The following is a 25,635-nucleotide window of genomic DNA, read 5'->3' as shown; positions in this document are numbered from 1 at the left end:
CTTTCCGCCATCGGGTTCGGATATGTTCCTCTTCCCTCCGTATTTCGGTTCGGAAAAGTTAGTTAGATATCGGAAAATTGGTCGGTATTGTTTGCGCTCGGTACCGGGTTAGTGCTAGCACATCGACACCGAAGAAAGAAGCGCTCCGGCGGCCCTTCGGGGCTTCCACTCCTCGGCGAGGCCTAGTCGGCCCAAACGCGCCTATCTTCAAACCTCATGGACCGGACCCCCTTCCGCTTCTGCCCCAACTGCCACGCAAAGTATCCTTATACAGACCAACACTTGGTCTGTAATCTGTGTTTGTCTCCCGAACACAAAGAGGATACTTGTGAAGTCTGCTGGGCATTTCGATCCAAGAAAACACTGCGGGATCGAAGAGCTCGAAGACTCCAGATGGCGTCGACCTCGACCGGGCACATCATCGAAGAAGAGGAGAGATTCTCCATTCGAGATTCAGACTTGGACGAGTCCGAGAGTGAGCAGCCAAAGACTCAGCAAACCGTGAGTAAACCAGCCCCGGGGAAAACTCACACCAAAATAATGAAGGCCAAGGGGACGCCACCGCCAACAGACCATGGCTTAACCTGAAAACACGGTGACCAAACATCGGCACCGAAAAAGGCCTCCCAGCAGCCGAAGACATTAGACTCCAGTCGAGATACCGGCTCCGACCAGACTCGGCACCGAGAGTTCAGCACACCAAAAATCAGAGGTTTCCTCGGAGCCAAAAAAGACTATCAAAGATTTCGAAACATGCAGCCTCAGAGCTGAAACAAAGCTCCTATACAGAGGAACAAGGCCTTTCCACACAGTTACAAGGTCACAGTTTCGAACAAGAACTGGGCATGGGAGAGCCAGACCATACCCAGAGGAGGCTGCATATACAAAAAGACACTGGGAGAATCCGAGTTCTTCCTCCAATAAAGATGAAGCGGAAGCTCGCATTCCAAGAGGCGGAAATGCAGCCAAAAACGAAAGTGGCTTAAGAAAAAACACCACCACAGTTTTCGCCACAACAATCGTTACTGCATTCGCCACATCTGTCCCCGGTAGCAACACCCCCAATGATGCCGTCACCAACACACACAGGGATGAGTCAAGATGACCCGGATGCATGGGATTTGTATGATGCACCGGTCTCAGACAATAGTCCTGATTGCTACCCGGCAAGACCTTCGCCACCTGAAGACAGTACTGCAACATGCAGGTGGTTTCCAGGGCAGCTACATTTCATAATGTAGCATTGCATGCAGAGCCCATAGAAAATGACTTCTTGTTCAACACCCTGTCTTCTACGCACAGCCAATACCAAAGCTTGCCAATGCTGCCAGGCATGTTAAAACACACCAAACAGGTGTTTCAGGACCCAGTCAAAGGCAGAGCCATCACGCCTAGGGTGGAGAAGAAATATAAACCTCCCCCTACTGACCCTGTATACATCACACAACAGTTAACTCCTGATTCGGTGGTAGTAGGAGCAGCCCGGAAAAAGGCAAACTCACAAACTTCTGCAGATGCACCACCGCCCGACAGTCAGAAATTCGATGCAGCAGGCAAAAGGGTGGCAGCACAAGCAATCAATGGCGAATTACCAATTCTCAAGCTCTACTGGCAAGATATGACGGGGCACATTGGGATGAAATGCAACATCTCCTTCAACACCTTCCCAAAGAGTTCCAGAAACGTGCCCAACAGGTTGTCGAGGAGGGCCAAACTATCTCCAACAACCAAATAAGGTCGGCTATGGACTCAGCAGACACGGCGGCCAGGACAGTAAACACAGCGGTAACCATTCGAAGACACGCATGGCTACGGACCTCCGGATTCAAGCCAGAAATTCAGCAGGCTGTGCTGAATATGCCTTTCAATGAACAGCAGTTATTTTGGCCGTAGGTGGATACGGCAATAGAAAAACTGAAAAAAGACACGGACACGGCCAAAGCCATGGGCGCGCTCTTCTCCTCACATAGCAGAGGCACTTTTAGGAAGCTGCAATTTAGTGGGGGGGTTTCGTGCCCAAACCACAGAGCCTTCCACCTCACAAGTCAGACCCACATATCAGGGTCAATATCAGAGAGGAGGGTTTCGAGGACAATATAGTGGGGGACAGTTCCCTAAACCTAGAGGGAAATTCCAGAGCCCAAAAACCCCACAAACGAAACAGTGACTTCAGTGTCGCAAACCCCCACCACGCAACACCAGTGGGTGGGGGGAGACTTACAGAATATTACCACAACTGGGAACACATAACTACGGACGCGTGGGTCCTAGCCATTATCCAACATGGTTATTGCATAAAATTCCTACATTTGCCACCAGATGTGCCTCCAAGAGCACACAATATGTCCAAACAACATTTAGACCTGTTACAACTAGAAGTCCAAACGTTGGTACAAAAACAAGCAATAGAACTAGTACCAAATCATCAAAAAGGAACAGGTGTTTACTCCCTGTATTTCCTAATTCCAAAGAAACACAAAACACTGAGACCCATATTAGACCTCAGAACACTGAATCTTTACATCAAATCAGATCACTTTCACATGGTGACACTTCAAGACGTGATTCCATTGCTCAAACAACAGGACTACATGTCAACATTAGATCTCAAAGATGCTTTTTTCCACATACCCATACATCCTTCACACAGAAAATACTTAAGGTTTGTAATCAAAGGCGTGCATTACCAATTCAAAGTATTGCCATTCGGTATCAACAGCCCGAAGGGTATTCACAAAATGCCTTGCAGTAGTGGCCGCTCACATCAGGAGACAGCACATGCACGTATTCCCTTACTTAGACGATTGGTTAATAAAAACCAGCACTCAGCAACAGTGTATTCTACACAAAAAATATGTTATAGAAACCCTACACAAACTAGGGTTCTCTCTAAACTACCAAAAATCACATCTACAACCTTGCCAAATACAACAATACTTAGGAGCAACAATCAACACACAAAAGGCGATTGCCCCTCCAAGTCCACGAAGAGTACAAGCATTCCAAAATATAATATTAAACATGTACCCAAACCAACACTATCAAGTGAGGTTTGTAATGAAACTTCTAGGCATGATGTCTTCATGCATAGCCATTGTCCCAAACGCAAGACTACACATGCAGCCCTTAAAACAGTGCAACACAATGGACACAAGCATAGGGTCAACTTCAGGATCTAGCGTTGCTAGACCTCCAGACACACCTCTTGCTTCAATGGTGGAGTCCTATAAATTTAAACTAAGGGCGGCCATTCCAAGACCCAGTGCCTCAATACCTAATCACAACAGATGCTTCTATGATGGGGTGGGGAGCACACCTCAACCAGCACAGTATACAGGGACAATGGGATGTTCAGAAGAAACAACTGCATATAAATCATTTAGAACTGTTAGCAGTGTTTCTTGCATTGAAAGCATTTCAACCACTAATAGCCCACAAACACATTCTTGTCAAAACATACAACATGACCACAATGTATTATCTAAACAAACAAGGAGGGACATACTCATCACAACTGTGTCTCTTAGCACAAAAGATTTGGCATTGGGCGATTCACAATCACATTCGCCTAATAGCACAATGCATCCCAGGGATTAAAAACCAGTTGGCCGACAATCTCAGTCGAGCGCACCAACAAACACACGAATGGGAAATTCATCCCCAGATACTACAAACTTACTTTCTATGCTGGGAAACACCAGAAATAGACCTATTCGCAAAAACAAAAGAAAACACAAAATGCCAAGACTTCGCGTCCAGGCATCCACACACTCAGTCCAAGGGCAATGCGTTATGGATGAGTTGGTCAGGGATATTTGCTTATGCTTTTCACCCTCTCCTTCCATATCTGGTAAACAAATTGAGTCAAAACAGACTCATACTAATAGCACCAACCTGGGCTCGCCAACCATGGTACACAACACTACTAGACCTGTCAGTAGTACCTCATGTCCAACTACCAAACAGACCAGATCTGTTAACTCAACACAAACAACAGATCAGACACCCGAATCCAGCATCGCTAAATCTAGCAATCTGGCTCCTGAAGTCTTAGAATTTGGACATTTAGACCTTACACAAGAATGTATGGAGGTCATTAAGCAAGCTAGGAAACCTACTACAATACATTGTTACGCAAACAAATGGAAAAGATTTGTTTATTACTGCCATAATAATCAAATTCAACCACTACATGCTTCCGCAAAAACATTGTAAGCTACTTATTACACTTACAAAAATCTAAACTAGCATTTTCTTCTATTAAAATACATCTCACAGCAATATCTGCCTATCTGCAGATTACACATTCAACATCACTTTTTAGAATCCCAGTCATCCAAGCATTTATGGAGGGTTTAAAAAGAATCATACCCCCGAGAACACCACCAGTCCCCTCTTGGAACCTCAATATTGTATTAACACGACTCATGGGTCCACCATTTGAACCCATGCACTCTTGTGAGATGCAATACTTAACCTGGAAAGTAGCCTTCCTAATAGCTATCGCATCTCTCAGAAGAGTAAGTGAAATACAAGCATTTACTATACAAGAACCCTTTATACAAATACATAAAGTGGTTCTCCGTACAAATCCCAAATTCTTACCAAAAGTTATATCACCGTTCCACCTAAATCAAACAGTGGAACTCCCAGTCTTTTTTCCACAACCAGACTCAGTAGCCGAAAGAGCCTTACATACGTTAGACATTAAAAGAGCACTAATGTATTACATTGATAGAACAAAACAGTTTCACAAAACAATTGTTTGTAGCCTTCCAAAAACCTCATGCAGGAAATCCAATATCCAAACAAGGCATTGCCAGATGGATAGTGAAATGTATTCAGACCTGCTATATCAAAGCAAAAAGAGATCCACCTATTACGCCAAAGGCGCACTCCACTAGGAAGAAAGGCGCCACAATGGCTTTTCTAGGAAATATACTTATGACAGAAATCTGTAAGGCAGCCACATGGTCTACGCCTCATACATTCACAAAACATTACTGTGTAGATGTGTTAACTACACAACAAGCCACAGTAGGACAGGCTGTACTACGAACATTATTTCAAACAACTTGAACTCCTACAGGCTAAGCCACCGCTTTTAGGGAGATAACTGCTTACTAGTCTATGCACAGCATGTATATCTGCAGCTACACATGCCATCGAACGGAAAATGTCACTTACCCAGTGTACATCTGTTCGTGGCATGAGACGCTGCAGATTCACATGCGCCCTCCCCGGGAGCCTGTAGCCGTTTTAAGTTGAATAAAACCTGTACATTTTGTAAATACTTACTAGTTTTATACACATTATGTACATACATACTTACTCCATTGCATGGGCACCTTTACTATATACACAACTCCTACCTCACCCTCTGCGGGGAAAACAATCTAAGATGGAGTCGACGCCCATGCGCAGTGGAGCCGAAAGGGAGGAGTCCCTCGGTCTCGTGACTCGAAGAAAAATAACTTGTAACACTCCGAGCCCAACACTAGATGGCAGGATAATGTACAGCATGTGAATCTGCAGCGTCTCATGCCACAAACAGATGTACACTGGGTAATTGACATTTTCCATATATATACATGTTCAATGGCATGTGTAGCTGCAGATACACATGCTGTGCACATCCCGCCATCTGGTGTTGGGCTCGGAGTGTTACAAGTTGTTTTTCTTCGAAGAAGTCTTTTTTCGAGTCACGAGACCGAGGGACTCCTTCCATTTCGACTCCATTGCGCATGGGCGTCGACTCCATCTTAGATTGTTTTTTTTCCGCCATCGGGTTCGGACGTGTTCCTTTTCGCTCCGTGTTTCGGGTCGGAAAGTTAGTTAGAATCTCGGATAAAATCGTCGGTATTGTTTGCGTTCGATATCGGGTTAGTTACAACAGATCGACACCGAATTAAGAAGAGCTCCGGTAGCCCTTCGGGGTTTTCTTCCATCACCGTCGGGGCCTGGTCGGCCCGGCCACGTGTCTCTTCAAGGCTGATGGAACGGACCCCATTCCGCTTCTGTCCAAAATGCCATAACAAGTATCCATATACAGATCATCATCTGGTATGTAACTTGTGTTTGTCACCAGAACACAAGGAGGATACTTGAGGCCTGTCGAGCGTTTCGGTCCAGGAAGACACTCAGGGACCGAAGAGCAAGAAGACTGCAAATGGCGTCGGTGCCGACAGGACCAGAGCGTTTCGAGGAGGAGGAAGAAACATTCTCCACCCAGGAGTTGGACTCTGAGGAGATCGATCCCGAGGAAACGCAGAAAACCGTGAGTAAGACGTCGAAACCAAGAATTCACGAGAAAAGCGCTAAAGCCCAGGGGACGCCAACAGGCCATGGCTTAACCCGAAAAGTAGGTGACCGTTCATCGGCACCGAAAAAGGGCGAGCTGGTGTCGAAGTCATCCGACTCCGGTCGAGATACCGGCACACAGCAATCTTGGGCCCGAGATAGTGGCTCAGAGAAGGTTCGGCACCGAGACAGCGGCACCGAAACTGGTCGGCACCGAGAGAGCACGACGCCGTAAATAAAAAAGGTTTCGTCGGAGCCGAAAAAAGCAGCCGAAAAGGTTTCGGTACCGAAATATCCAGCCTTTGAACCGAAAAGTTCCTACACTGAGGAACAAGGACTGTCCACACAAATGAAGACACATACATTTGGACAGGAATTACAGGCAATAGAGCCAGATCACACACAAAGACGGCTCTTTATTCAAAAAGATACAGGGAAGATCAGCACTCTTCCTCCAGTCAAAATGAAACGCAAGCTTGCCTTCCAAGACAAAGACAAACAGCCACACGCAAAGGTGGCTAAACAAGTAACACCGCCACTATCCCCACTTCACTCTCCGCAACCATCACCGGTAGCCACTCCACCAATGATGCAATCCCCAACTCATACAGGAATGAGTCAAGATGACCCTGACGCATGGGACCTTTATGACGCACCAGTGTCAGATAATAGTCCAGAATGCTATCCAGCTAAACCATCACCACCAGAGGATAGTACAGGCTACGCACAGGTGGTGTCAAGAGCAGCTGCATTTCATAATGTCAGCCTTCATTCAGAGCCCATTGAAGACGACTTTCTTTTTAATACACTGTCGTCCACACACAGCCAATATCAGAGTCTTCCTATGCTACCCAGAATGCTAAAACACTCCAAACAAGTGTTTGAGGAGCCTTTTAAAGGGAGAGCCATTACTCCAAGAGTAGATAAAAAATATAAACCGCCACCAACAGACCCAGTGTACATTACACAACAGCTAACACCAGACTCTGTTGTAGTGGGAGCAGCGCGCAAAAGAGCCAACACTCATACTTCAGGAGATGCACCAGCTCCAGATAAAGAAAGTCGAAAATTCGATACTGCAGACAAAAGGGTGGCGGCACAGGCAGCAAACCAGTGGCGTATTGCAAATTCGCAAGCTTTGCTAGCCAGGTATGATAGGGCCCATTGGGATGAGATGCAACACCTTATTGAACATTTACCCAAGGAGTTCCAAAAAAGAGCGCAGCAAGTAGTAGAAGGAGGACAGGGTATCTCCAATAATCAGATACGGTCAGCAATGGATGCTGCAGACACAGCTGCTAGAACTGTCAACACAGCTGTAACAATAAGGAGACATGCATGGCTGCGTACATCAGGATTTAAACCAGAGATACAGCAAGCTGTGCTGAATATGCCATTCAACGGACAGCAGTTGTTTGGGCCGGAGGTGGACACTGCGATCGAAAAACTTAAGAAAGACACTGACTCGGCCAAAGCCATGGGGCGCACTCTACTCCCTGCAGAGCAGAGGCACATTTCGAAAGACACAATTTCGAGGGGGGTTTCGAGGGCAAACCACAGAAGCCACAACCTCACAAACAAAGCCCACTTACCAGTGCCAGTATCAGCGGGGAGGTTTTCGGGGACAATATAGAGGGGGACAATTTCAAAGAAATATAGGGAAGTTCCAAAGTCCCAAAACTCCTCCAAACAAGCAGTGACTTCAAGGTCACAAATCCCCAACACATAACACCTGTGGGGGGGAGACTAACCAAGTTTTACAAACATTGGGAGGAAATAACAACAGACACCTGGGTCTTAGCAATTATCCAGCATGGTTATTGCAGAGAATTTCTCAAATTCCCTCCAAACATCCCACCGAAAACACACAATATGTCAAAACAACATATAGATCTTCTAGGACTAGAAGTTCAGGCATTGCTACAAAAAGAAGCAATAGAGTTAGTACCAAAACAACAAAGAAACACAGGAGTTTACTCCCTGTACTTTCTGATACCCAAAAAAGACAAGAGTCTGAGACCTATACTAGATCTCAGAACATTAAATACCTACATCAAATCAGATCACTTTCACATGGTTACATTACAAGACGTAATCCCACTGCTCAAACAACAAGACTACATGACAACACTAGACCTAAAGGATGCATATTTCCATATACCAATACATCCTTCACACAGAAAGTACCTAAGGTTTGTATTCCAAGGGATACATTACCAATTCAAAGTGTTGCCATTCGGAATAACAACTGCACCAAGAGTTTTTACAAAATGCCTAGCAGTAGTAGCTGCACATATCAGAAGGCAGCAAATACATGTGTTCCCGTACCTAGACGATTAGTTAATCAAAACCAACACGCTAAGACGGTGTTCACAACACACAAAATATGTCATAGAAATCCTCCACAAACTAGGTTTCTCAATCAATTACACAAAGTCACACCTTCTGCCGTGTCAAACACAGCAATACTTAGGAGCAACAATCAACACAGCAAAAGGGATTGCCACTCCAAGTCCACAAAGAGTTCACACATTTCACAATGTAATACAGACCATGTATCCAAATCAAAGGATACAAGTCAAACTGGTGATGAAACTACTCGGCATGATGTCTTCATGCATAGCCATTGTCCCAAACGCAAGGTTGCACATGCGGCCCTTACAACAGTGCCTAGCATCACAATGGTCACAAGCACATGGTCCGCTTCTAGATCTGGTGTTGATAGACCGTCAAACATACATCTCGCTTCAATGGTGGAACAGTATAAATTTAAACCAAGGGCGGCCTTTCCAAGACCCAGTGCCACAATACGTAATAACAACAGATGCTTCCATGATAGGGTGGGGAGCACACCTCAATCAACACAGCATCCAAGGACAATGGGACATACAGCAAAAACAGTTTCACATTAATCACTTAGAACTGTTAGCGGTATTTCTAGCGCTCAAAGCATTTCAACCCATAATAAGACACAAACACATTCTTGTCAAAACAGACAACATGACAACAATGTATTACCTAAACAAACAGGGAGGCACACACTCGACACAGTTGTGTCTCCTAACACAGAAAATATGGCATTGGGCGATTCACAACCACATTTGCCTAATAGCACAATTTATTCCAGGAATTCAGAATCAGTTAGCAGACAATCTCTCTCGGGATCACCAACAGATCCACGAATGGGAGATTCACCCCCAAATACTAAACACTTTCTTCCAAATGTGGGGAACACCACAAATAGATCTATTTGCAACAAAAGAAAACTCAAAATGCCAAAACTTCGCATCCAGGTACCCACAAGATCAGTCTCAGGGCAATGCGTTATGGATGAGCTGGTCAGGGATATTTGCTTACGCTTTTCCCCCTCTCCCACTCCTTCCATATCTAGTAAACAAATTGAGTCAAAACAAACTCAAACTCATACTAATAGCACCGACATGGGCAAGACAACCTCGGTACCCAACACTACTAGACCTCTCAGTAGTACCTCATGTCAAACTACCAAACAGACCAGATCTGTTAACACAACACAAACAACAGATCAGACATCCAAATCCAGCATCTCTGAATCTAGCAATTTGGCTCCTGAAATCCTAGAATTCGGACATTTAGACCTCACACAAGAATGTATGGAGGTCATAAGACAAGCTAGGAAACCTACCACTAGACACTGCTATGCAAATAAGTGGAAAAGATTTGTTTATTACTGCCATAATAATCAAATTCAACCCTTACACGCATCTGCCAAAGATATAGTAGGATACTTACTACAATTGCAAAAGTCAAAGCTAGCTTTCTCTTCAATAAAGATACATCTGACCGCAATTTCAGCCTACCTGCAAATTACGCACTCAACTTCATTATTTAGGATACCAGTCATAAAAGCATTTATGGAAGGCCTAAAGAGAATTATACCACCACGAACACCACCAGGTCCTTCATGGAACCTCAACATTGTCTTAACACGACTCATGGGTCCACCTTTTGAGCCCATGCACTCTTGTGAAATGCAATATTTAACATGGAACGTTGCATTTTTGATTGCCATCACATCTCTAAGAAGAGTGAGTGAAATTCAAGCATTTACCATACAAGAACCATTTATTCAAATACACAAGCATAAAGTAGTTCTACGTACAAATCCAAAATTTTTACCAAAAGTGATCTCACCGTTCCACTTGAATCAAACGGTAGAATTACCAGTGTTCTTCCCACAGCCAGATTCTGTAGCTGAAAGAGCACTGCATACATTAGACATCAAAAGAGCACTAATGTACTACATTGACAGAACAAAACTAATTCGAAAAACAAAACAACTATTTATTGCTTTCCAAAAACCTCATACAGGGAATCCAATTTCTAAACAAGGCATTGCTAGATGGATAGTTAAGTGTATTCAAACCTGCTATCTTAAAGCAAAGAGAGAGCTTCCTATTACACCAAAGGCACACTCAACCAGAAAAAAAGGTGCTACCATGGCCTTTCTAGGAAATATTCCAATGAACGAAATATGTAAGGCAGCAACATGGTCTACGCCTCATACATTTACCAAACACTATTGTGTAGATGTGTTAACAGCACAACAAGCCACAGTAGGTCAAGCTGTACCACGAACATTATTTCAAACAACTTCAACTCCTACAGGCTGAACCACCGCTTTTGGGGAGATAACTGCTTACTAGTCTATGCACAGCATGTGTATCTGCAGCTACACATGCCATCGAACAGAAAATGTCACTTACCCAGTGTACATCTGTTTGTGGCATTAGTCGCTGCAGATTCACATGCGCCCACCCGCCTCCCCGGGAGCCTGTAGCCGTTTAGAAGTTGATCTTGAACATTTGTAAATTTGTAAATATATTACTTTAAACTTCATTATTTACATACGTATTCACTCCATTGCATGGGCACTATTACTAGCATACACAACTCCTACCTCACCCTCTGCGGGGAAAACAATCTAAGATGGAGTCGACGCCCATGCGCAATGGAGTCGAAATGGAAGGAGTCCCTCGGTCTCGTGACTCGAAAAAAGACTTCTTTGAAGAAAAACCACTTGTAACACTCCGAGCCCAACACCAGATGGCGGGATGTGCACAGCATGTGAATCTGCAGCGACTAATGCCACGAACAGATGTACACTGGGTAAGTGACATTTTCCATACACAGCAGTTATTAGGAATTGGCACATAGGAAGCTGTGGCAAAAGTTTGTGGGGGGAGAGGGGGCAAACATTATACCAAAATAGTATAATGTGAAGTGATGTCCCCCCACCCAAAGATGTGGAGTAGTTAGAGGGGAGCTGGGACAACTACGGACCCCAATATTGGAGTGCCTAGGTGACCCTGGCGACCAGGAGAACAGAGGTAAGTAACTGGCAGGCCCAAAGACTTTACAAGGGGACGTGGAAAGGAGATTACAAGACCAGGACCAAGTCCGGTGGACCCAACAGTGGATTCTTGAAGAATAGGAGCAGAAAAAGAAGGGGACAGAGTCCAGTCCACACAGGAGTGTCCATATGGGACAGGAGTCACTACCCACCCTTCTGTGGATGAAGTTCTGGGTTGTGGGGGGGACGATGATGAGCTGTGGAGCACAGAAACTGCAGGGGGGTCCTTAGTCATGCAGATTATGTCCCACGCCGGTGGCAGATTGTCAGTGGTCAAGAAGATGACCAGCAAGCATTGGCAAATGCGAGTTGGAGCAAATGAAGGTTTGTAGGAAAGAAGAGGACCAGCAAGTTCCAAGGGACGAGACCCTCAGTAGGGAGAGGCAGTAGAAGCAGTTGCAGCCCCCGCAGGCAATCCACTGGCAGTAGGCACAGTAAGTTGCAGTGAGTTCTAATCAGCGCACCTGGAGAGGTGTCCCACGTCACTGGAACAGCAGAGGACTGTCCTTGCAAGGATTAATTGCTGAAGTCCAGGGCTACTCTGAGCCTGAAGATCCCTTGGAGCAGGAGTTTATCAATCAGGAATTTGTAATGCGCACTACTCACCCATGAGGTTCTCAAGGCGCTGAGTGAGGGGTGGAGGTGCTGCTACTGCTCGAACAGTCAGGTCTTGAGAAGTTTCCTGAAGGTAAGGAGGTCTTTGGTCTGGAGCAGGTGGGTGAGTAGAGTGTTTCACGTTTTGGCGGCGAGGTGCAAGAATGATCTACTGCCGGTTGTAGTTCTGTGGACGCGTGGGACAGTTGGTGTCGAAGGAGAGTCTAGTTGACTGGGAGCCAGTGCAGGTTTTTTAGGTGCTCTGTGATGTGGTGGGGGGATGTCCAAGATGAGGCGTTCTGGACGCGTTGCAGCCTCTTCTGGAGTTGGGTATAGTTCCTGCGTAGAGGGCATTGCCATAGTCCAGCTTGCTGCTTACGAGGGCTTGGGTGACTTTTCTTTTTGTTTTGGTGGGTATCCATTTGTAGATCTTTCGGAGCATGCGGAGGGTGTTGAAGCAGAAGGAGGGGATGGCATTGACGTGCTAGGTCATGGATAGTGACGGATCAAAGATGAATCCTAGGTTGCGTGCGTGGTCAATGGGAGTCGAAGTGGTTCCGAGAGTGGCAGGCCACCAGGAGTCATCCCATGCAGAGGGGGTGGAGGCGAAGATGAGGACTTCCGTCTTGTCGGAATTGAGCTTGAGGCAGCTGCTCTTCATCCATTTGGCGATGGCCTTCGTTCCTTCATGGAGGTAGGTCTTGGCGGAGTCCTAGGAGAGGAAGAGGATCAGTTGGCTGTTGTCGGCATATGAGATGATGTGGGATCTGGCGATAATAGCGATCGGGGCCATGTAGGCGTTGAAGAGGGTTGGGCTGAGGGACGGACCCTGGGGTACGCTGCAGATGATTTTGGTGGCCTCCGAGTGGAATGGGGGAGACGGACTCTCTGGGTTCTGTCGGTGACAAAGGAGGTGACCCAGTCCAGGGCTCTGTCACGGATTCCAGCATTGCTGAGGTGTGAGCGTAGGGTGTGGTGGCAGACTGTGTCGAACACGGCCGAGAGGTCTAGGTGGAGTCCACAAGCCTTGGTTGCTGCAAGTGTCGCGGTGCATAGGAGTAGTGTCCTACAGGGAGAGGCAAGGGCTCACTGTCTCCCAAGTTGGACAGCAGGCAGAGAAGACCAAGGGGACCACTCCAACCTACCAGCTGTGTTGAAGATTCTTACTAGAGCCAGATTGCAGAAGATCCCAGCAGCCAGTTGTGATTGGCTTAGGTACCTGCGGATACAGGGGAGTGACTCCTTCACTTGAAGGGAGATTCCTTCTTGTTTTTTTTTTTTTTATGCAGATGAAGTCTTGCTGACCCCAGAGGATGCACAGCCATGGATATGTTGCAGTTGCTGGAAGGAGCTGGTGAAACAGTGTTGCAAAGCAAGGTTGTTTCAGGAGTTGCAGGCTAGTTTGTTTCCTGAAGAGTCCAGCAGTGGTACTGGTAGCCAGGCGCAGAAGAGGTTGTTGCAGAGGAGTCCTGGTGGAGTCTTGCATGCCTAACCTGGAGACCTACCCTCAAGGGAGTTCCTAAATGCCATAACAGGGGCTTGGTCACTCTGCGGGGTGATGGCAGAATCAAGTGGCCACCTGGGGATGCACTGGGCACCACCCTTGGGGTGGTGTTGGACAGGGAAGTGGTCACTCCTCTTTCCATGCTTACACGCCAGAGCAGGGATTGGGGTCCCTGGTCTGGTCTAAACCTCATTATGCAAGGAGGGTACCAAATGTACCCTTCATAGCAAACGGGTGGCAATAGGAGGCTACCCCTTCCCATCCATGTTACACCTATTTCCAAGGGAGAGGGTGTTGATTTCCTCTCCCACAGGAAATTGTTTGTTCTGCCTTCCGCTGCTTGAGCAGGTCAAACAGCAGGAGGGCAGAAACCTGTCTGAGGGGCTACAACAGTGCAGGCTGCCTGCAGACCCTGAAAGACTGGTAGGAAAAATACTAGGGGTCCTCCAAGGAGTTCGCAGAGTGCATGGAATCCTGCCACCAATACTGGCAGTATCCGGTATGATTACGACATATCTGACACCAAACATGCCTAATTTCGGAGTTACCATTATGTAGCTGGAACACAGGTAGTGAGTGACCTGTGGCCAATACCATGGCTTCCACTCACGAAGTCCACTGCATTGGAACTGCAGTTCGTAGGAGCACCTCTGCTCATGCAGGGACGCCCTCACACACAGGAACCTGCACCCTGCCCTCGGAGCTACGAGGGCTTACCATTAGGGTGACATACAGTGACCTGGTGCAATGACCAGTAGTAAAAGGGTGCATGCAGCTTTTTATGCAGGCTGCAATGGTAGGCCTGCAGACACAGTTCACATGGACTCCCATTGGTGGAACAATACATGGTGGAACCCTGGTGTACCAATGCCCTGGCTTTCTCAGTACTATATGTTGGAAGCTGGCCTGGAGGGTGGTGAGCACCTATGGTGTTAACACCTTATTCCAGTTATTCCCTGTTAGTGAAGTGTAGGCAGTGTCTACAAAGCCATGGCTTTCTAGAGGTAGCTGTGGATGAGAAGTCACAACATATCTAGGAGACATATAAAGCTTATGCTCTACCACTACAGTCTCACAGCACTTACACTCATAAAAGAGCCACACAGTGTTATAAAAATAAAGTTACTTTTTTTTTGTTTAGGTAACACAAATTCTAAAATACTGTATAGGCACTACCACAACTGAAGGTAAGTAAACACACTACTATGCACACATTAGCAATCAGTAAATAACATAGAAAGCAATAGGCATTTTTTTTTTAAAGCAATAGCAAACAGTGAGGGCCCTAGCGGAAGGCCACACCATATACTAAAAAAGTTAAATCTGAAAGGCAGTCCCCCACCAAGGATGTGGAATCAGTAGAGGGGATCTGGAGGAACTAAAAACGCCAAGAGGTAAGTACCATGGTGTCCACCCCAGCTATCAGGAGAGAAGAGATAAGTACCTGTTTTCCCCAAAAGCCAACAGGAGGACTTTGCAAAAGGACTGTGCAAGACCCAGACAAGACTGGCAGAAAGCAAAGGTGGATCCTGACAGAAGAGAACTTGCAATGGAAGAGGACCAAGTCCAGTTTGTGATTGAGTGTTAGGCTGTGGCATGAGCCACTGCCCACCCTTCTGTGGATGCAGGACCAGGTCGACGGTGGATGAAGAAAGTCAGCAGTGCAGCACAGGAGTAGAAGAGGAGTTCCAGAAGTGATTAAAATGATATCCCACGTCAGAGGTCGTGTTACATTCGGTCAGTGTGCTGGAAACCCACCAACAAGCCTTGGCAATTTCAAGAGCAGAAGAAGGTTTTGCACAGCTGAAGAGGACCGGCAAGGTCCAGGGGACTCTGCCCAAGGAGGGGAGTCTGAGGTGACCCTCAGCAGATAGTCACAAGAAGAGGCGGCAGCAGGTGCAGAAGGCAAAGTGAGGCCCACTCAGCACACCTAAAGTCATCCCATGTCACTGTAGCAGCAGGGAGGAAACTCTGCTTTGCAGGAAGGAGTGCTTGGGGCTATACAGAGACTGACAATCACATAGAGGAGGAACGAGCAAGCCTTGGTAGCTACAAGAGTGTCAGTGCACAAGGGCTCTGTCCTGCAAGAAGAGTCAAGGGCTTACTCTCTCCCAAGTTGGACAGCTGGTAGAGAGGACTAAGCGGACCACCCCAGACCACCACCTGTGTTAGAGGGTCCACGCAGTTCTGGAGGAGAGGATCCACACAGCCAGTCGTCGCAGTTGGTGCCTGCGGCTGCAGGGGAGTGACTTCTTCACTCCAAGGGAGATTCCTTCTTGTAGGCTGAAGACTTTTCACCCACAGATGATGCACAGCCAAGGAAATGTTTTAGTTGCTGGAATGAGCCAGAGAAACAATGTTGCAAAGTAGTGTCGCTGGAGTTGCAGATTGTCGGTTCGTAGAGGGTCCAGTTGCAGTCCTGGTGGCCAGAAGATGAAGTAAACGATGCAGAGGAGTCCTGTTGGAATCTTTCACATCGCATCTGAGGACCCGCCCAGGAAGGGTAATTGATCACCTAACAGGATGACTATCAGGAGTGGGCTGTGACGTCACCTATCTGACCTGGCCACTCAGATGTTCCCAGGGCCTTTGCCCATCTTGGATCCAAGATGGCAGTTCAAGTGGCCACCTGGAGGAGCTCTGGGCATCACCCCTGGGGTGGTGATGGACAGGGGAGTGATCACTCCCCTTTCCATTTTCCAGTTTCGTGCCAGAGCAGAGACTGGCGGGGTCCCTGGACTGGTGCAAACAGATTTATGCAAGGAGGGTACCAAAGTGTTCCCTTCAAAGCATACCGGTAGCTTGGGGAGGTTTACCCTTCCCAAGCCATGTAACGCCTATTTCCAAGGGAGAGGGTGTTACCTTGTTCTCCCTCGTGAAATCCTTAGTTCTGCCTTCCCCCTGCCTGAGCTAGTCAAGCAATAGGACACGGAAATGTGTCTGAGGGGTGGCAGCAGCGCGGGCTGCCTGGGGAACTCCAGAAGACTAGTAGGCGCAATGCTGGTCCTCTAAGCAGCCCCCACAGTATTGGGGTATGTTTCCGACATGTTTGATACCAAATATGCCCAGGTTTGGAGTTAGGTAGCTGGACACTAGTGTCCGATACATGGGTAAAATGGCTTCCCTGCACTTACGAAGTCCAGCGTAATGAAGCTGGTGTTCGTAGGGACACCTCTGCTCATGCAGGGGTGCCCTCACACACAGATACTTGCATCCTTCTCTCTGGGCTAGAAGGGCCTACCATAGAGTTGACTTACTGTGACCTGGTGCAGTAATCTGTAGTAAAAGGGTGCATGCATCTTTGCACGCAGTCTGCAATGGCAGACCTGTTGACACATTTTGCATGGGCTCTCATGGGTGGCACAATACATGCTGCAGCCCATGGGGGAACCCCTGTTTCCTAAATTACCTGGGTCCATAAGTACCATATATTAGGGGCTTCAGTGGGGAAACTAGTATGCCAATTATGGGGTGTGCAAAGTCCTAAGCAATCAATTTTAGAGGAAGAGAGCACAGTGACTGTGGTCCTGGTTAGCAGTCTCCCAGTGAAAACAGTGTAAACACAGTGATAAACAGGCAAAAAGTGGGGGTAAGCATACCAAAAAGAGTGACTTTCCTAGACCCACCACTTATACTTGATTGTGTCCCTTTGAAGTGATCGGATGCTTAGACCGGTTTCTTGTGGATATGTCTTAACTACAAATCCCTCACCTTATGAATACCCCAGATGGCAGAATGGGCCCTGAGATTTGTTTTCTCAGCAATTATTTCATGCTCCCGTAAATGTCATGTGGCTGTGCACCATTTCCATCATACCCTGGAAGCGATGGGGCACAATATAAAGACCACCTCCATGTATTGGTTATTTTCTTTCTCCCCCTTCCGAGTCATATCCAGAACTCACTCTCTCAATTTGTCAGTAAACAAAAAACATTCTGTTAATGTTTTTCCAATGTGCATGGGATGTTTTCCACAACAAAACAGTTCAGGCTCTGTAAAGATTGCCACAAACAGAGGTCAGTGCAGAGCCCTACTAAGTCAGTCTCCGCTGTGTTAGCTCCTCCCATGACTCAAAGCCATGCAACATATGTGCCTGAATGAACCCTTTAACCACATGGGACCACAAGCCAAGCACAGTAGAAATGCTTAGAAGACCTGATCCCTGTCGAAGTGGAGGACGCAGTTATGCTCTTCGTCCTGAGAGCTTTCTTGAGACAGACTGTCCGATTCAAAATCCTCCGGTAAGTCAAAGGGGGAAAAAAACACAGAAAATTCGAACTTGGCTGTCCTTCTGATCACCACTGTCAGCAGGCACAATATGCATTTCCAGATTTTAGTCATCCTCCGAAGAACTGACGTCCACACTACTCCTGATCTAGCCAGTTACTAGGTCCATTGATGATTCCACAGCAGAAGCAAGCCTTCTAAGAGGCCATGTTTCAAAGTTTGGTACCCTTTGAAGCCACTCTAAACATATTGACCCTGAGCACCCATGGTACAGGACCTTGTCTGCTATTTATTTCATTTGCACACTTCTGGTTTGGCCTTTACATCAAAAAGGTTACACCTAGCGGTTGTAGCTATATACCTACAAAATAGGCAACACACTTCTTCCTTCACGAGTTCCACCGGCTTCAACATGGAATCTCTATATTTTATTAAGATGAATGAACCCTCCATGTGAGACCCTTTACTCCTGACCCTTCTAGTTTCTATCCTGGAAAGTAACATTCCTGGTTGCTATCACTTCTTTTATACAGGTCAATGAGCTTCAGGCACTGACCTTGGAAGAGCCCTTCTTCTAAATTCACAAGGACAGGTTGGTACTCTGCACCAACCCTAAATTCCTCCCAAAGGTGGCCTCACAGTTCCACCTAATTCAGTCCATTGAGTTTCCTGTTTTTTTCCTCACCTTGACTCAGTTGCAGAAAGGCTGTACACACGTTAAATGTGAAATGAGCTCTTGTGTTACCTTGACAGGACTAAATCATTCAGGAAGACACAACTTTTTGTTTCTTTCTCCAAACCTCAGAAGGGAAGGGCAATTTCTAAATCACACATTGCAAGATGGATTGTTAAATGCATCCAAACATGCTATGCTAAAGCTAAAAGAACTTTACCCATTCAATCACACATAAGCTTTATTCGGCCAACCGACCATCAAAGCAATACAATACAATACAATATAGATATAAATAAACATCATAATATCATAACAAAATTTAAAAAGAATAAAATCCATGTTTGCCCGACTTAGAACAATTTCAAATCATTGTAAATAAAAGATGCGTATGCGCCATGCCGTTACTAAAAACGTGCTTACTGCATAAATTGTCTCATTTGAATTATGGCTTTTTAAAATCCTCAAAGCTAAAACATATTTCCTTAAGTTCAGTTCCCGACAGATTTTGCGAATCCATTTAAACCTTTGGGTTGAGTAAGCGGGACAAAAAAACATAAAATGTTCTACTGTTTCGGGAGAAGTGCCACATGCAGGACAAATATCATTACCCATTACTTTTAGAGCCCACTCCACTTGTTAAAAAAAAAAAGGAAGCTTCACAGGCCCTTGTGGAAAACATCTCTATAGCTGACAGATGCAAATCAGCTACATGGCCGACACATACTTTACAAAACATTAGTGTGTAAATGTACTGGCCCGTCAACATGCCACTGTGGGCCAAGCAGTCATACGTACACTAATTCAAACAGCTGTAACTCCTACAGGCTAGCCACTGTTTGAGGAGGACTGCTTTGCAGTCTGTGCACAGCGTGTTTATCTTCAGCCACACATGCCTCGGACGTAAAAGGTTACATAACCAGTATGCATCTGCTTGTGCATGTAGTGCTGTAGAGCCACGTGCCCCCACGCTCCTCCCCGACGGGTCTATTTAGTACTTATCAGTATTCTTTAAAACTCTTTGGCATGGATATCGCTCTATACAATAAAGTTTCTCCCTCAACCGCCATGCAGAAAAAGAATGGAGTCTGCGAACATATGCATAACCAGAGAAGGGGGGAGGCGCACAGTACCTTGTGACTCAAAAGATTTTTTTTTTTTTTAAAGAAATAACCAGGTTAAACACATCCAATCCCAAAACAAGATTGCAGGATTATGCGCGGCATGTGAATCTACAGCAGTACATGCCACGAAGAGATGCTTAATGGGTAAGTCATATTTTCCTTCTGGATCTGCAGGATGCCAGGGGGCTGCATACATCTCCAGACATCGGTCTGTCCTTGCCTAACCTGACTATGGCAACAGAGGACTCTACTTCCTTCGCACAAAGGATTTGGGGAGTGGTAGAAGTTCTGATGGATACACCTACCTGTGGATTCCTCACCTAAAAAATGTTCCCCTCGCGCCAGCTTCAACGGAAATATCTTCTAGCTCTGCACGCCGACTTCACAATAGCCCGACTCCACGCAACGCCGGATGACGTCATCTAGGCAATAAGAAGCCCTCGTCGACGTGCAGACGTCAGTTCCCTTTTTTCCGTGCCTTCAAATAGCGTTTTTTCTTCGAGGCTAACAGGGAGCTACAGTTGCGCATCTGTAGTTACTATGTCGCAGCCAAGAAAATCTGGCTTTAAGCCTTGTAACCAGTGTGGGGGTCGGATGTCGGTCACTGACCCCCCATGAAAATTGTATTTGGGGCCTTATTTCCGACCATGAGGTTGTCATGCGGTTCCTGCCAGCGGATGAACCCTAAGGCGCTTAAGGAAAGAGAGGCTAAATTGTTCTTGGCCTGTTCCAAGAAGGAGGAGGAAAGATGGCATCGTAGAGAGTCTTCTTCGAGGACTCATTGTCGCCATGGAGACTCTCAGCGCCGGTCGAGTAGAGGTCGGTCCAGGTCTGCATCTCCATCAGCTCGGCGCCAACACCGCAATCATATACCAGCGGTGAAGACTGTTTTTACTGAGGTGCTCAACCCAGGCCAACGTCTGCTTCCCCTGAATGGAGCTCTTATTGATGTGCTTGGGGGAGGGGGGGGGGCACCAGGATAAAGCAAAGGATCTTGGCCCCCAGTTAAAAGGCAATTGGGAACGAAGCATAGATCTGCTCATAGGGATCTTGATTTTCTCCATTAGCACTACACAATCGAGAGCTTGGTAATACAGGCGTCCCCAAGTCACCTTAACCCAAATGCGTATCGTACAATTCCTCCTAACACACTTAAAACACATGAAAAACATGTCAGTTTTATGTTTCCCTCCACAAGCTACGCCCTCAGGTCCAACAGTACTACTTGCCTCCTGGGAAGGTACTTGCTTGTGTTATCGGACAGTGCGATGGATGACGTACTGGCCAACCGTACAGCGTCTACTCACAGATAGCCTAGTTGCAGTTACGACCAACTGTCTTGTATGTCAGTTGGGACCAACGTGGTACTTTGAGGCTATGCCTGGATTCACTCCAATCTTGTTCAGCATTTCTTGATCAACATGCCCTTTGACTTTCTGCTCTTGGGAGTGAAGGTTGGCTTGGCCTTAGAAAGATTTCAGAAGCTGAAAGCCACTGATTGCTTTCCAAGCCAGTTCGGCAGTTAGCTCCCCCCCCCCCCCCCCCCCCCCCCCCCCCCCAAAAAAAGAAGCAAACTTTCATCTTTCCAGCCTTTGGTAGGGGAAGTGAGTCAAAGCAACGTCTGTACATCTCACAGCAGCAACTACCCTCAGCGTCCTTTTGAGGTAGAGACCTTGGACCACACAGACTGCATTGAGGACCAGTGTTCTACCCAAGCCCAGTCTTCACCTCCATCAGCTGCTGCAAAACTACTTTGTCACCCTCTGCAGTACATGTTCATCAATTCCCACAGACGCTACCTGTGATCTCAAGTAGGCCAAGAGCACTTTAACTTCTCCATGCTTCCCATTGGCCTTACAGGTAGACCTCTGGTGTTTATGAAGGTGAGGTTGGTGGTCACAGCCCTTCAGCGGAAGTTGGGAATGCCAGTCTTCCCATACCTCAACAACTAGCTTTTGACTGTAAGCTAAACTGTTGGTTACAAGCCACCTACAGACGTTGATCGACCTGGTAACTTTGTTGAGTTTCTCCCCGAATGTGCTTAAGTCAAACCTGACTCGTTCACAATGACTCCCTTTCTTCTGAGCCATTTTGGGGTATACTTTTTTGAGCTACCCCCCAAGTCCTGGACCTTCAGGATTTGTTCTGAATGTTTCAACCCTTGACCTGGATCTCTGTGAGAGCAGCTCTGAGGTTTCTGGGCCTCTCGGCCTCCTGCTTGTCGATCATGCCAGGTATCACATGCAGTACCCGCTGTGGGTTCTGAAGTCTCAGTGGGCTCGATACCAAGACAATTTATTGGACTTCATCCATGTGTTAGAGGAGACTAAAAAAGATCTGAAGTGGTGGCTGTTGTTGTACCAGCGGCAGACCCCCTATCCCTACTCCACCTGGGTCTAATGGTTGTGACTGATAAGTCACTACTTGGTTGGGGAGGTCAGTTGGGAGAAGTGACGATCAGAGTACTCTGCTCTCAAGCAGAGGCTCACATCCACATGAACTTGCTGGAGTTGTGAGCTTGGTACTGAAGGCATTCCACTCAACCATGAAGGATGAATCAATCAATCACTTTTATAGGGCAGCTCATCAACCATGGGATCTCATGTCACGGTTGCGGGTGTGCAGTTCACTCGAAGAGCCAGCTCTTGGGGTCCTTCCTGAACTGCTTCAACGAGGTGGCCTGGCCGAGGTCGAGTGGGAGTGTGTTCCCTGTCCATGCTGCGGGGTAGGAGAAGGTTCTGCTTCCAGCTGTGCCCGTCCTGATTCTGGGGATGGTGTTGATGCCGAGTTGGGAGGATCAGAGCCGCCTGGTGGGGGTGTAGAAGGACATGCGGTGGTTGAGGTAGGCTGGTCCAATGTTGTGTTGTTCCTTGTAGGTGTGTGTCAGTAGCTTGTATGTTTGTCTTATCAGGAGCCAGTGCACGTCTTTAAGGTGGGCGGGGATGTCCGGAATGAGTCTTGCAGCTACGTTCTGGATTCTCTGGATTGAAACTTCTTTGTGATGACGGCATACATTGCATTTCTGTGGGTGACCATCCTTGTCTCAGTGGGGATCCACTTGAATATCTTACGAAGGAGGCGGAGGGTGTGGATCAGGACGATGAGACACTTTGACTTGACGGGTCATGAAGAGTGTGGAGTCCAGGATGATGCCCAGATTGCGTGAGTGGTCGTTGGGGGTGGGGGCATTTCCTAGGGTGGTTGGCCACCAGGAGTCGTCCCAGGCAGAGGGAGTAGGGCAGATTATGAGGGTCTCTTTTTTGCCTGTGTTGAGTTCAAGGCAGTTGGTTTCCAGCCAGGTGGCAACTGCTTTCATTCCATTGTCTAAATTTATCTTTGCTGCTGATGGGTCGTTGGACAAGGAGAGGATTAGTTGGGTGTCATCTGCGTAGGAGGCTGTTTAGGCCGTGCTCACTGACAATTTTGGCAAGCGGGGCCAAGTAGATGTTGAAGAGATTCCGGCTTAATGAGGATCCCTGTGATACTTTGCAGCATGTTTCTTTGGGTGCCGTGGTGAATGGTGGTGGTATGACATTCTGGATTATTCCAGTGAGGAAGGATTGAATCCATTGCTGTGCCTTACCGCGGATGCGGGTGTGGTTGAGTCTGTTGCAGAGAGTCAAGTGGGAGTCCGTCAAACGTGGAGGAGAGGTCGATGAGGATGTGGGTGGCAGTGTTGTCACTGTGGTCCAGTATGGCACAGATGTCGAGGGTGTCTGCGAGCAGGGCCATTTTGGTGCTGTGGTTGCTCCTGAATCAGGTCTGGTAGGGATCTAGGATCTGGTTTGCTTTGAGGAACTCCACAAATTGTATGTTGATTGCCTTTTCAGTTACCTTGGTTGTGAAGAGTAGCAGACAGATAGGTCTGTAATTATGCAACTCCCTTGGGGCAGCAGAGGATTTTTGAGAACCGTGTTCATCTCTGCATGCTTCCAGTCGGATGGGAAGGTGGTGGTCTTGATGGAGAGGTTGATAAGCCGGGCAAAGCTCCGGTGCGAAAAAGGCACTGGCCATGTTGAAAATTTGATGTGGGCACGGTGTGAGAGTGCCTCTGAGTGGATGGAGTTCACTAGTTTCCAGGTGTCTTTTACAGAGATAGGGTGCAATGGTTCAGGGACTGGTGCAGCGTGGGGTCCGTGGAGGGTGGCGGGGGCTTTCTTTGGTTCTTGCCACTTTTGTATATGTCATGGATTGTCCGGTGAAAAAAAGGTGGCGAGGTTGTCGCAGAGGTCTTAAAAGGGGTGGGGAAATGTCCACGGTGTCTGTTCTAGGCTTCGTGAATTCCTTGACTTTGGTGAATAGCTCCTTGCTGTTGTGTAAGTTAGTGCTGATACTTTCTTGAATGGCAGCCTTCTTAAAAGCTCTGATGCGTTGGTGGGACGTGGAGACTGCGTTTGATTTCTGTCGTGAACCAGCTTGGTTTCTTATGGTGCTGGTTTCTGGTGGATTTTCTGAAGGTGGCTATGTTGTGAGTGCATTCTGTGATCCAGGTGTGCAGATTGCATGTTGAGTCATTCTCGGTGTCCAGCGGAGGGGATTGACTGAGTGTGTTGGTGAGTTGCGCTTTGGTGACTTTGCCACAGCTTCTGCGGCGGCCAAGGGGACGTGGTAGCGTGCAGTGGACTTTGTGAAAGCATACTGGACGTATCAGTGGTCGGTCCAGTGGTATTCAGAGATGTGAGAGATGGTGGTAATGTTCCTTGCCGAGAAGGCAGGGTTGAGGGTGTGACGTGCTGAGTGGTTGGGGATTTGACTAGTTGCTTGAGACCGAGGGTTGTGAGGTTGTCCAAGAGTGTTGTGGTGTTTGTGATGGTCATGTTTATCGAGGTGGAAGTTGAGATTGTGGCCTAGGATGTAGTTGGTGGAGGCAAGCGTGTGTTTTGGGGGGGGGGGGGGGGAGGCAGGGGGAAATGAGGCTGGTGATGGCTTATCTAAACTGGGGCCAGTACCTGCGCAATCTGTAGATGACCATGCTGCGGAAGGAGGTGTTTGAGTCGTTCTGAATCTCGAAGCGTAGGTGTTCAAGGGTGGCTGCTGGATCTGTGTTCCGAATGTGGTTGACAGGTGGCGGGTGTTCCTGTATGGTATGGCGATGCCTCCACCTGATCGCTTGACTTAGTCTTTGTGGACGATTTTGTAGCTGTCTGGAATAGCAGTGGCAATGTCCGGGGCTGAGGTGAGCGTGATGCAGTTCTCTGTGACCAGAAGCGGCATGAGAATGGTCCACGAGGGTTCTTCGGGTCAGCTAGGTGGCAGGCTTAGGCTCTTCCAGGGTTGAGGGCGTGCAGTGTGTTGCCGTCGTACAGGTGGGTGGCGCGGAACTCAGAATCTGTGGCACTGGGCATGGTCCAGGTTTGGACAGGTGCCGACGGGGGGGCTGCGAGGCAGGAGGGTGGGAAAGTTATTCGAAGGGAGTGGGGCTGGGACACAGAGGAAGCACCGGCAGGGAGGGACCGTGGGGGATGGCACACATTGAAGGAGCTGAAGAGTGCAAAAAAACAGGCAAACAGAAAAAAAGTGAAAAAGAAAAAGCAGGCAAGATGGAGACAGACAGAAGCAGATGGCCACTGGGCCACCAGGGATGAGGTGCAGGTAGGTGCCTGCGGACAGATGCAGGCTTGATCTCAGAGCCGGCAGACTCTTGGAGATATGAGACGCAGGTGGAGCTGAGCATGAGAGAGCAAACATACACTGACAACAAGTTCAGTGGGGCTGCGCGTTCTCACAGATAACATGATCACCATGGGTAGCTGCAACAGATGGGTCAGAGTGGGATTGTGGGTCTTGTATTAGAAGTCTAACTCCCTGTTGAACATTCAGG

The 25,635-nt window shown here is 47.4% G+C and overlaps 1 protein-coding gene across 2 annotated transcripts in view; it reads left to right on the top strand.

Annotated features, from left to right (window-relative positions):
- Positions 1–25,635, top strand: part of PIWIL1 (piwi like RNA-mediated gene silencing 1) — a 1,338,982-nt gene that overhangs the window by 867,079 nt on the left and 446,268 nt on the right. The gene's annotated exons all lie outside the window — the stretch shown is intronic.

This window comes from Pleurodeles waltl, chromosome 11 (assembly GCF_031143425.1).
Source record: "Pleurodeles waltl isolate 20211129_DDA chromosome 11, aPleWal1.hap1.20221129, whole genome shotgun sequence".
Lineage (NCBI taxonomy): Eukaryota > Metazoa > Chordata > Amphibia > Caudata > Salamandridae > Pleurodeles > Pleurodeles waltl.
This window is presented reverse-complemented; position numbering and strand designations above follow the sequence as displayed.